Source organism: Ambystoma mexicanum, chromosome 14, assembly GCF_040938575.1.
Source record: "Ambystoma mexicanum isolate Mex_15411 chromosome 14, UKY_AmexF1_1, whole genome shotgun sequence".
NCBI classification, from domain to species: domain Eukaryota; kingdom Metazoa; phylum Chordata; class Amphibia; order Caudata; family Ambystomatidae; genus Ambystoma; species Ambystoma mexicanum.
In genome coordinates, this window is record NC_090940.1 from 450,995,949 (window position 1) to 451,007,967 (window position 12,019).

Sequence of the window (12,019 nt, forward strand, 5' to 3'; positions counted from 1 at the left end):
AGTTCATCAAGAACATTTACACAAATATAAAATAGACTTTACATCAATATCAATAAAACAACATTTAAAAACATGTATTCAACAAAGGTAGGGCCCTTGCCGAAATAAAAGAACAGTGGATGGTTTCTGACCACCCCCCACAATCTGGTGTATCTCTATCAATAGGGGTTCCTGAGGCACAGTCCAAACAAGTACACAAAAATGTCTTTTGTCATCCTTCTCACTTGGGGACCTCTCGCTCCTGTGCCCACTATGAGTGTTCTTCTTGAGTTCCTTACCAAGTAAACTCCTGGTGTTCCCTCCACCTGAGCAGTTCCTGGTCTTTACTCTGCCTCTGGGTCTGGTTTTGCTCACTCTGCCTAGGGATCTGCTTTTGCTTACCCAGCCTCACGGTCTGGTTTTGCTCACCCAGTCTCAGGTCTGCTTGTGCTCATCCAGGATCAGTGTCTAGTTTTGCACACCTCGCCTCGGGGTCTGGTTTCGCTCACCCTGCCTCAGGGTCTGGTTTCGCTCACCCTGCCTCAGGGTCTGGTTTCGCTCACCCAATCTTGGGGTCCGGTTTCGCTGGGCAGCCTTGGGGTCTGGTTTCGCTCACCCGCCTTGGGGTCTGGTTTCACTCGCCTGCCTTGGGGTCTGGTTTTGCTCACCCCACCTTGGAGGTTGGCTCCGCTCACCCCGCCTTCGGCTCCTGTTTCTCTCACCCCAACCTGGGGTCTTGTTTCTCTCACCCCACATTGGGGTCTCATTTCTCTCACCCTGCCTTGGGTTCTCGTTTCTCTCACCCCACCTTGGGGCCTGGTTTCTCTCACCCCACCTTGGGGTCTCATGGGGCCTCATAGCCAGCCTCCTCGTGACCTGTAGCCCCCGCATATCTCTGGTCACCAAGCAGTGCTCTTCAGGAGATTCATGAGCTCAGTCGACGCAGCACTGCTTCTCCAGCTTCCCCATGGTGTTCCATGTCGGGCGGAGCTTGCCCTCTCTTCCCACTGACATCCGGCGGGACTTCAGCGCCGGCTTCTCGGAATACCAGTTGTCTGCTTCTTGGGTGGGGTTCGCACCTTGATACTCTTCTGGGCTGGTTGCTTCCTGTTCCTGGCCTGGCAGGAGCTGTCGGCGTTCTGCAGGCTCGGCTGTGGCTGGGTCTGCCATGCTTTGCATATGTTCCCTTTTCCCTGCCATACCTCCCAGAGGGAGGTCTCCCGCTTCTCCACCTCATCAGCTTTTTCTTCTCTGCCTTTCCAATTCTGATTGGCTCTTTATCTCTCTCTCTCTGCTAGGGGGTGGGATTACCCACTGCTCTCTCGTTTCGACCAAGGACGGTGAGTACAGAGGCCAAAAACCATGCCAGCTATTCACACAGAAAGTTTCAAGTTATTATACAGTTTAACTCTAATGTAGCCAACAATGATATTGAGATCTTGAGATTAGGAAGGATCATTTATATTTATTTCCAGGGATTTCCTGTGCTCTAAGGCGGGTGGTCACCCTCAGTGGGATCACTTGCCCTCTCACCTATAGGGGTATTAAGTTTGGCAGGCTCACCTCACTAGTCTCAAAGGGGGTGGCACTCTCTTGGAGAGAGGGGACGAATTGCCTGGATGCGTTGTAGTGTCTTGCCTTTTTATATATTAAGTGGAGATCAAAGCAAGAGGCACCAGCTCAGTGAAGGTATGGACCTATGCAATAATAGTCACAAGGGACTCAGAAGTCCATTTGATGGTACATCCACTGAACCCTAAGTGATTTACAGTAGACTCATCTCATGACTGAACACACTCTTGTGAAAATTGCTGTGCCCCATGAACCAATTGTGTGGGACCCATCATGCCAGAGAGGAAGGAAACCTGAATCACCATACACAATGATATTGAGATCTTGAGATTAGGAAGGATCATTTATATTTATTTCCAGGGATTTCCTGTGCTCTAAGGCGGGTGGTCACCATCAGTGGGATCACTTGCCCTGTCACCTATAGGGGTATTAAGTTTGGCAGGCTCACCTCACTAGTCTCAAAGGGGGTGGCACTCTCTTGGAGAGAGGGGACGAATTGCCTGGATGCGTTGTAGTGTCTTGCCTTTTTATATATTAAGTGGAGATCAAAGCAAGAGGCACCAGCTCAGTGAAGGTATGGACCTATGCAATAATAGTCACAAGGGACTCAGGAGTCCATTTGATGGTACATCCACTGAACCCTAAGTGATTTACAGTAGACTCATCTCATGACTGAACACACTCTTGTGAAAATTGCTGTGCCCCATGAACCAATTGTGTGGGACCCATCATGCCAGAGAGGAAGGAAACCTGAATCACCATACACAGAAAAGAGAAGAAGAAGCTGCTGTAAGGCCAGCTAACGAGTCAGGAATTTAGCACACAATTCTAACCAGATGCAGACAGTCTGGGAAGCGGCAAATCTAGGGGAGTAGGTCTGTTAATCATTTTCTTAGCTTGAATCATTTTTGCTTGAAGTTGTCTGCTCGAATATCCCCCCAAAAAATGTAGATGATGAGTTAGGGTTAGGCAATAGTGGTGGGGGCATTTAGGGGCAATTGGGGTGGAAGGCCGGTAAGATAGCTCAGCGGGTTGAGCGCTCGCTGCTGCAATCTGAGTGTGATCTGCAGGTCGTAGGTTCGAATCCCGGCAAGGCCAACTCAGCCTTTCATCCTTCCAAGGTCGATAAATGAGTACCAATTTCGGTTGGGTGATATTGTATGTAAATATGTGCTCTGTAAAGTGCTTTGGATGAAGGCGCTATATAAATAACACATCATTATCATTAAGGTAAATGTCCTGTGGGTCCTGAATCAGGTCAGGGATTCCCACACCTGTTGTGATGAGGGCTGAGGGGACTTGCTAGATGCTGGACCTGCTTAGTTACCTGAAGGGACAAAACTGTTTTCCTGTGGGAAAGCCAACATAACCCTTAAAAATGAGAATGGCACAACATTACTTATCAGTGGGATTGGCACTTTTTCCTTTATGAGTGGGACTGGGATGGTATAATCCAGATTAGTACCCGGCGAGGGACAATGAGATTGTAACATGCAATGTCATTGGCCCTCGCAAGGACATTACCAGACTGGGAAATTCTTCTCCCCCTTAACGTTCCTTTCTTTCTGTCCCTGGCGGGGGTGTGTGACAGACACTCAGCCAATGAGGTGGCTCGGAACAGGGTAATCCCCACTTTGAGCCACCATACAGCTGGAGGCGGCCATCTTCCCCCACCGGGAATCGAGGTAAGTGTTGTTCCCGCACCACCTCCCCCTGCACCCCCAACCCCACTTACCTTCTTTTTTGTCCATTTCAGGAGCGGGCACTCTGGGAACATTTCTGTCCCCAGCACGTCCGCTCCCGATCCGCAACAGGCCATCATGGAAAGGGAGAAGGGACTACGTAGTCCATTCTCCCCTTTCCATGGCGGCCATTTTCTTTGTTCACAGTTTTTACTATTTTTGGAATGGCAAAGGGAGAAGAGACTACTTGTAGTCCCTTCTCCCTTTCCATGGATACCATTTTGTTTGTTTACTTTTTTTCTGTCATTTTCAATGGTTGCCATGGAAAGGGAAAACGGATTCATTTTCCCTTCCCCGGTGGCCATTTTGTTGACCTTTTTTTTCTGTTCTGGAATGCCAGAGCATTTCGGAACAGAAAAAAATGCTCTTAGTAGCCAGGTTTTACGGGCCGGGGTACTAATAGCAATAGGCTTAATTAGAAAGACGTGTGCCAGGTATCATCCTCCTATATGGATTACAAATAGCAACCAGAGTCCCATATGTCAGAAGACAATATGTGGCAAAACAGCAGCGGCATGTTATATCCCTGTGGCTGTAACCTGAATGAAGAGGCTGTTGATTGCTCCATCCCTGTGGAGGTGAGTTTGATCCAATACATTTCTGGGTTCTTTATCCCTTTTACAGAGCTTAGAGAACTTGGGGGGCATCTTTACCCTGACAGGTATTTCTAGTTATGTTGTTAAGTCTTTTGGACCTTAAGGCGTTTTATCGCAACCACGACTTATTTGTGAATAAATTAAGTCTGAACTCATGTTTTGCGTGTCCACCACACAGTACACTTGCAATGACTTGGAGACTTGTGACAGTCCAGGTAGTAGGTCTCACTAAAGTATCAAATAATAGGCAGAGGTAATGGTAGTAAATGAAAGCTGTTTAAGGGATAGGTTTTTTGACTGGCTGGGAAGACCTGATGCTTACCTCCCTTGTATCCTCCTGGAGAGAAAAAGAGGAGTTATGTATGTGCACCTCATTGAGCACCTCCCTTGCCCAGGCCAGACTGGGTGATTACAGACCTACCATTAGTACTACAAACCAATGGCTGCATGGTTTCAGGCAGTTGCTGATAGACAAGACACCTATGTCCGGGCTTGCTTATTCTAAGCTTCTGGTCAGGGATGATGATCTGACATTCTGTACAATAGTTAAAAACATCAGGGAGTGTAGACAGTTCGGCCGGGAAGAAGGGAGGGGCAGCAGGTTTTGCATGGTAGGCATGTCACAGCTCTCCCCGATTGTCTATCTGTTTAATTCTAAATTAGAGAGAGTGACAATATTGGACAACATTCTTCCTAATTTTGTGGTACCATTACTTTGCTCTAATTGGGGGTTTAGTCTGGGCATGTGACTAGTCTCACTGTGCCTTCACCCTTAGAAATACCCCTGCTCTGGGTAATGGAAAGGAGCACTCCCACACAGGCCTTTGGCACTAGCGAATGAGATGATTACTACTGCACTCTCTATCCCCCCTTTGATCTTGCAGTGAACAGAGAAGAGGGTGGCAAAAGCCTTGAGAGCCAGAGAGGAATTCAGGGTGAGCAGTGGTTTCGTTGAATAATGTAATTTAAATAGCTAACCTTGCTACACAAATGTCAATTTAATTAGCAAATCTACAGAATTGCATAGCAAATTGCAATGCAACACTGCTTATTTTATGCCTTTTATGTGTGTCAAAGGAGACAAACTTCCCGGGCAGCTGTGAGTGTTTCATGAGGGTCAGTTTCATTGGGTAATAGTGGTTGTGCTACCTAAAGTGCTTAGCATTCCACACCCTGGCATAAAGTGCAATGTACATGGGTGCCAATTGTAGGACAATGTGAAGTTAAGAGGCAAGAGAATTTAAGGATTGTTTTGGCTTGAATGCTTGGTGATCACTGCGGGGTCATGTGTTGGTTGGGGGTGGTAAGAGTAAAATAGCAGATAAGGTGAGGGAAATGTGTCTAGTTGGGAAGTATATTCGGGTTATGTATGTAATTGGTTTTATGTAGCCTGTTAAGATGTATTTTTGAACTTTGATCTGGTGGGCAGAGGTTCAGAAGGCCAGCCTAGTTTCTTGGAACAGGGTAACCTTCTGGACAAGCCAGACCAATCAAGGTAGCATTGGCGGCATTCAAGACTAGGTCTCAGGAGGGGTGAGGGTAACTGAAAGACCTCAATGAGCACAGAGAGTAAAGGACACTTACAAATCACTCCCAGTCAGGTGTTTATATGTATTAAAAATACAAATACATGTATACAAGGCCTTTGAGTTTCAACACACAGTGATTATGAACAGTAATACTTTTAAACTAATACGATCTTATTACAATACATATATACAAGACAAAGTGGCCTAAAGGGTTAAATGCACACAATGGGTCCACAACCTGCAAGGGAAGGAAGCAAGCAGTGCAAATTATCTTTAGGCAGTTCAATACCTAACTGAAAGGCAGCCCAGTCCCTACATTGAGAGGAACCTAGTGCTCAAATGTACTTTCAGGTGCTGGCTCCCCATACTGTTTCTGAAAACCCCATTCAAAATGCGATTTTAACCTGGTTTCCCAGCCACTGCCTTCCATTCAAAGCTGATAAGCCTAGAGGTCTACGGGGGTGAGGGTTGCTGGGACTCAAGAATCCTTTGTGTGCGCATGCACTTTTCTGTGAGTTGCATTCATTTTCCTGGTGTTTAGAACTGTGATAGTAGTGGTGAAATCCTTGTGCCATACATGTTTGAGTTGTCTTAGTGTGCCACTTGACTAAAAGTACTCTGAAGTTTGTGTTGCCACACCTTGGTGGCTATTGTAACTGTTTATTCAATTTTCCCATGAAATCACAAATTAATAAGATATTAATTGATAACACCGGCTAGTTCCTGGTCTACTGTGACACAGGGTGCTTGAGGAGGTTGGGTGCGAGACGGGATGGAGGCCTCCTTAAAAACGAAGTGGGAATGTAAAAATAAAAAGTGGTTTTATTTTGCGCCACATTCAGTGCAAGGGAAAGAGATCCGTGACTTGCTTGTGGTGCATAATATATCGTGACACCCTTTCCGCACACCTTTTTGAGCGTCTGAGAAGCAGGGTATTTAAATTAAACCAAGAGTTTCTATTAGCTTCAGGTTTTACTAGCTTCGATTTTTCGGGGGAATGGGCCTTGATGGCACCATTGATGCTTGTAGTGAGATGAAAAGCAAGATCATCAGAATTGCTCAAGGGATCAGGGGTAGATACCCTGGCAGCAGGTAAGTCTCACCGGTGCTGAAGGGGGAAGAACATTAGTGTTCACTAAAGTGATCAGACCAGGGACATTGTGATACAATGGTGTAATTAACCGACAAGGGATGTGTTAATACCCCATCGAGGGTAAGTCTCCCTCTGTGAGAAGGGTCACTAACCCTTTGTGAAAATACAATTGTGACCAAAGGAGGGGCACCACTTGCTTATCCTGTGGATCATTGGCCCAGAGGTTAAAGTTCCCTAGAGCAATCACAGGGGAGTTTGCTTTGGACAAGTTATTGAGCAGGCTAATGAATTGTTCCTCAAAGGAAGGGGTCTCTCTGCGAGGTGGGCCAATAGATAACAAGGATGGTTAGGGACGTATTTTCGTTCGTTTTTATTTTGACCATCATGCTTTCACAGTCTTCAGGGGATTCGTGTGAAACGATGTGTACATTGAGATGTTTATTAAATAGAATGGCTACACCCCACCTCTTTGGCGCAGGTGATCTGCGCGAGAGATCAGGAAGTCAGGCATAATGGCCAGGGTGGTATTGAAGGGGGTCGCTTCGTTCAGCCACGTCTCGGTTATAGCAAGGTCAGGTGTGGTCTCAGTGAGTAGATCATGAATGTCCACCACATGCTGCATTAAAGAGCATGTGCTCACAAGGGAGAGACTCAGGGAGGCATTCTGGGGAGTGTGACTACATGAAGTGTTAGTCTCACTGCGAGTAGCAGAAGGGGGAGAACTAGGGCCATTCTGCAAAGGGTTGAGTGGGAATTCCAGGGTTTCATGGTTATCGAGGCACGGTTCAGAGATATGCTTGTAGCACGTGTCTATGGTGTGTCCTTTGTTCTGACAGAAGCCAGAGAGCGCATGGTCGGCCTGGGCTGGCTCAGTGTTGAGAGTTCCCAGGGATGGGAGTTCTATCGGGACTCGGTGGAGTGTCTGATCCACCAAAACACTTGCCAACCCCAGAGGAGGACACACAATTCCTTGTTGGCTTGGCAACTTTGCTATTTGCCATAGGATTCGCCCGTGCTGGGTGATGTAGCATGCGAGCAGTATTTAGCCAAGATATCCGCTTGTTTTTTTAAATATGGAGCCAAGTCATTCGTAAAAGAAGAAGCAGGAGAAGCACGCAGCTCACCAATGGTGTGGTGAATATTATGTCTGTTTGTATGCACATAGAGGTGTGTGCACACTGCTCTAAATCCACATGCTTCTACGCACACATACCTGCAAATATGCATGCACACACCACATGCATCCATACCACTTTTGTAGGAGTGCATTGACACACGCATTCTTGTGAATCGTCAAGCACGTTCACACGTACAACTCTGTGTGCACACGCTGCTGCATGTGCACACATACAAACAAACACACCTGTGCTTACCTATGCATATGCAAAGGCGGCTGCTAGTGCTCACAAACAAATGCCTATTTGTGCACAAACACAGACCTCTCTACATGAATACACACCTATCCAAGTGCACACACACACACCCGTGCGTGTGTGCACACATCTCTGTCAATGCACTCAAATGTCTCTGCCCATGCATTCACACACTTCTTCATGCCCATACTCCTAGGGAGAGGGATAAGGAAAGGGGGAGTGAGACACACATTTTAGTTTCAGTTACATCAATGAGTGTATTGTGCATGACTGCTATGTTTTCCTGTATTTGACGTAACAGCAGAACATCTTCACACCTCCAGTAATCAATCCGTTCTTGGTAGTTTGTAACAGTTGCTGCAGGATGGCAAAGGTTAATTTTAAACATGTATGTCGCAGAGTAAATTGAAGTGATGATCTGGGGACTCATGTGCCTATTTCTATAACGCCTGTTGCCCTTCACCAAGGTGCCTCTGATGATTAGGTTATGCACGGTATCGCTCCTTTAAGAGTACACTTGTAAGGACTTGGAGGGATGTGATAGAGGGGGGTGATGTAGGGGATACCGGCTAGGCAGCGGAAGGGGGAGCCAGCCTTAATCTGTTGGTTGATCCGCTGCTCTGCTCCCGTCCCTGTGAGTGAGTACAATAGATCTGCATACTTTCTGTGGGGTCACCCAAGTACCTGGTAACTCACCTTGAATTCATATTCCAAAGCACGTGTGCTTACCCAGCAGAGGGTGGCATTCTCCATCTGTAGTGCCCATTGAGGGACCGAAGTGCGCTGCCTTCACGTGCTCAGTCACGTGCTCAGTCACGTTAATCGTCATGGATGCTGTTTCATCTTCCATTTTCGCCTGGCCACCTATAATTAAAGCCATTGGCACAATGAATGCCAGACTCTAAGAGGAAAGGTGTATTTTCCTGTTAAAAAATGCTGTATACAGTATACCCTTCCAAATTATTTTACAATAATCTATCTCTCCAAATCTACTTTATGGATGAATAGCAATTTTGGTTTCAATGTAGCGCTTCGTAGCGGATTACGCCAATTCCTAAGGGTTGTTATCAGGGGAGCCGACTTATGAATTTCCTGGGGGGGGGCAAATACAGGAAGTGACATCACTGGCAGCTATATGACCGCAAATTTGCATGTAGTCGCCAACTTGGTGCAACGGCGTGCGGGGGGGCGGGTGTTGGCACGCGCAGAACAGCGGAAACATTGGCTATCATGCACTGCATATACTAAAGTCAAGAAAGAAGGAGATTTAAGCCTTCGAGTTGCATTCCAGTAAGACATCACTGCCCCTACTCCACCACTCTATAATCGTCCAGCAACACAACTAGGATGGGAGAATGAAATGCTTGCTAAACAGAAGCTACAAGGTGGAGTACCACCACCACCACCAAAAAAAAAAAGTTCCCAATTCAAGGAAACGAGAAGTAAAGATGTTTCCCGATTAAAAAGTACCAAGCAAAACGTGTGTGGTGCCATAGTTCAGTAAAACATCAACAATTCAAACTTACAATAGTGCTGCTGTAGATTGGCCAGCCACAAGTGACGTTTGCTAAGATGTTACCTCTGGGTAACCAGATAGAGTTAGGGATGCAGCTTAATCTTAAACCTTTCAGTGGACACATCAGATGTGCTGCTGAAGTATAATGCAATCCTGGCTGAAGTATAATGCCATCAAGTGTGGTTTCAGAGTTGGGGGGGGGGAAGAGTGTTAACTGCGTTTAACATTGTAGTTTACCAGAAATTCTGGTAAAGTAGTGTACAATGTTAAAAAGCAGTTACCCAGGCTCACCCTGCACCCAGGTGATGTTTGGGACTGATGGAAGCACTCGCGTCTAAATGTTGTAGCCATGGTTGTCTCCATGTTTTAAAAACTCCCACTTTCCGGGTTTTCAACATTCATTTGAAACACTCCTTATTCAAAAAAATGAAGGAGTCAGTAAAAAAGCCAATGCTGAAAAGCCTATTTCGCACAAGTAGTAAGACCCAAAGGGTAAGAGCGACTGTATAGCAGACCATGCCAATGTAGGATACTCCAGGATTACCTTCAGTCAAAATTCACCCACTGCAATGTTCCTAAATTCAGATTGCAGAGCAGTGCCCGACTGAACCTCAATCAGCTCTTCCTGGGCATCAAATGGATGATGCACCACCTCTTCTGCCAGAAAAGTCTTCATCACCCAGTCATTAATGCCAGCATTTACTTCAGGGAGGTATTCATTAAAGCTGGACCTTAATGTTGCTAGATGGCTTGCCCAGCTCCAACTGTTCCTTTGCAAAGGTGTAGCTTCCTCTTGAAGGCAAATACTTTTTTATTCATTCTTTCCTCTGTGTTCCCATGTCCACAGGAATGCCCCCAAAGGTGGGATTGGGAGTTTCTGGGTGGTGAGTTCTAGTGGTCTTAGTTTCCTTTATAAAATCACAAATCACATAGTATATCAACCAGACAATGTATCATTGTGTACAGCTTAAAGGGGGCCACCTGACCCAAAGCAGCACACTAGGAGATATATTTTGGAACAATCAACATTGTAAACACACCTCTAGCTTAGATTGTAAAGAGTGCTTGTGCTGCAATTACAAGCACCCAGTTAATAAAGTCCAGACTTAAAACACTTGATCAGCGTTCAGTGAGTAAAAAAAATGCAGCTTTGCATAAAATTACAGAGAATTTTGGGATTATCAGGCACTGGCATGCGGGCTCTGCTGTTGCCGTGGGAGAAGTGAGACTTGCAATGGCGACAAATTTAAGGTTAGTAGCTGCCGTTTATCACAAGATGGCAGGCCAGCATAGATCTTAACCACTGAATGCCCACTGAACAGCTATAAACCCTTCTATGTCAGCAAGAGGCTGATGTAGAGGAACCAATGTTAGAAAGCAATGTCCCATGGGAGGTGATGCCCCCCAGGACTCAGTGAAGGCTCCTGATGTCAAAAGGTTGAAAAGTTCTGCCGTCTCAGTCCTCACAGTCCTAATTTCTCCCCCGCTTAGAGTGGAAGCAGTTTGCAGCACACAGCTTGTAATGCAAATCGCACATTTTAAGCATCAGGACAAAAAACAGAGAACTGAATACATTGCTGAGGTAAATGAGTTCTGACTGGCAACACTGGTAATAGCGTATAGAGCCACATTATCGCACCGCCCAACTATGAGTTTGAGGCAAATGTGGAGGAAAATCCTCCAGCAAGAAGCTGGAGGTATTTCCTCCACCATGCCGCCCAAAATAGAACAATTTGGGATATTACCACCAGCAAAATTACTACCAGCAGTAATACTGCTGAAATCCACCTATGGACTCCAATTAATGTGGACTAACACTGCCTACCACCACTTGTAATCCGGCAGTAATACCGCCAGAACAAGTGGCAGTAATGGTAGTACAGTTTGGTGGTATCTCGGCAGATTTACAGGCCACATAGAGACATCACCTCTCTCCATGTTGTCTTTTATTGTAAAGTGGATTACCAGGTGTCAGACCTGTAACATACCCCTGTCTCCTCAGGTGACTCAGACCGCCACCATTCCATCCTACATAAACTTGATGCTCCCAGGCTGTTGATCTTCTAGTCTACTTTTATTCTACCCATGTAGATCCAGGAACGTCATATTCCTGTTACTTTCATGTATTATTTTACTTCCTGTTCCGTAAAGCCAGGGGTCTTAAACATGTGGCTCTCCAGATGTTTTGGACTACGACTCCTATGATCCATCACCATTGACTATGCTGGCTGGGGCTGATGAGCATTGTAGTCCAACACATCTGCAGAGCTAAAGGTTGCAGAACCCCGTGCCCAAGCAGAGGCCTGGAACTCCATACTGCCACAAGCACCTTATCATTTGACTCTGGCTCTGAAATAGAGACTTTATGCCGGCCCTTTACCCACAAACACTGGTTGTTAATATTATACTTTGGAGCTGCACGCGTTAATATCAGTAGTGCACGAAACAGACGTTCAGGACGGGCGGTAAAAAGACTTCTGTGGGTCGTATGCGGCCTATGAGTTCACAGGGTTTGGTTGACCAGGGAATAGCACACGAGGCATGGAGTTGGGACAGGATGACAGGTTAGCTGCTGGCAACCTTTCAGGTGGCAACCGTAAACCCATGAAGAGGGAGCGG

General features: G+C 46.2%; 1 protein-coding gene across 7 annotated transcripts in view; it reads left to right on the forward strand.

The window, feature by feature from the left end:
- Positions 1–12,019, forward strand: part of SYNE3 (spectrin repeat containing nuclear envelope family member 3) — a 982,841-nt gene that overhangs the window by 262,621 nt on the left and 708,201 nt on the right. The window lies entirely within an intron of this gene.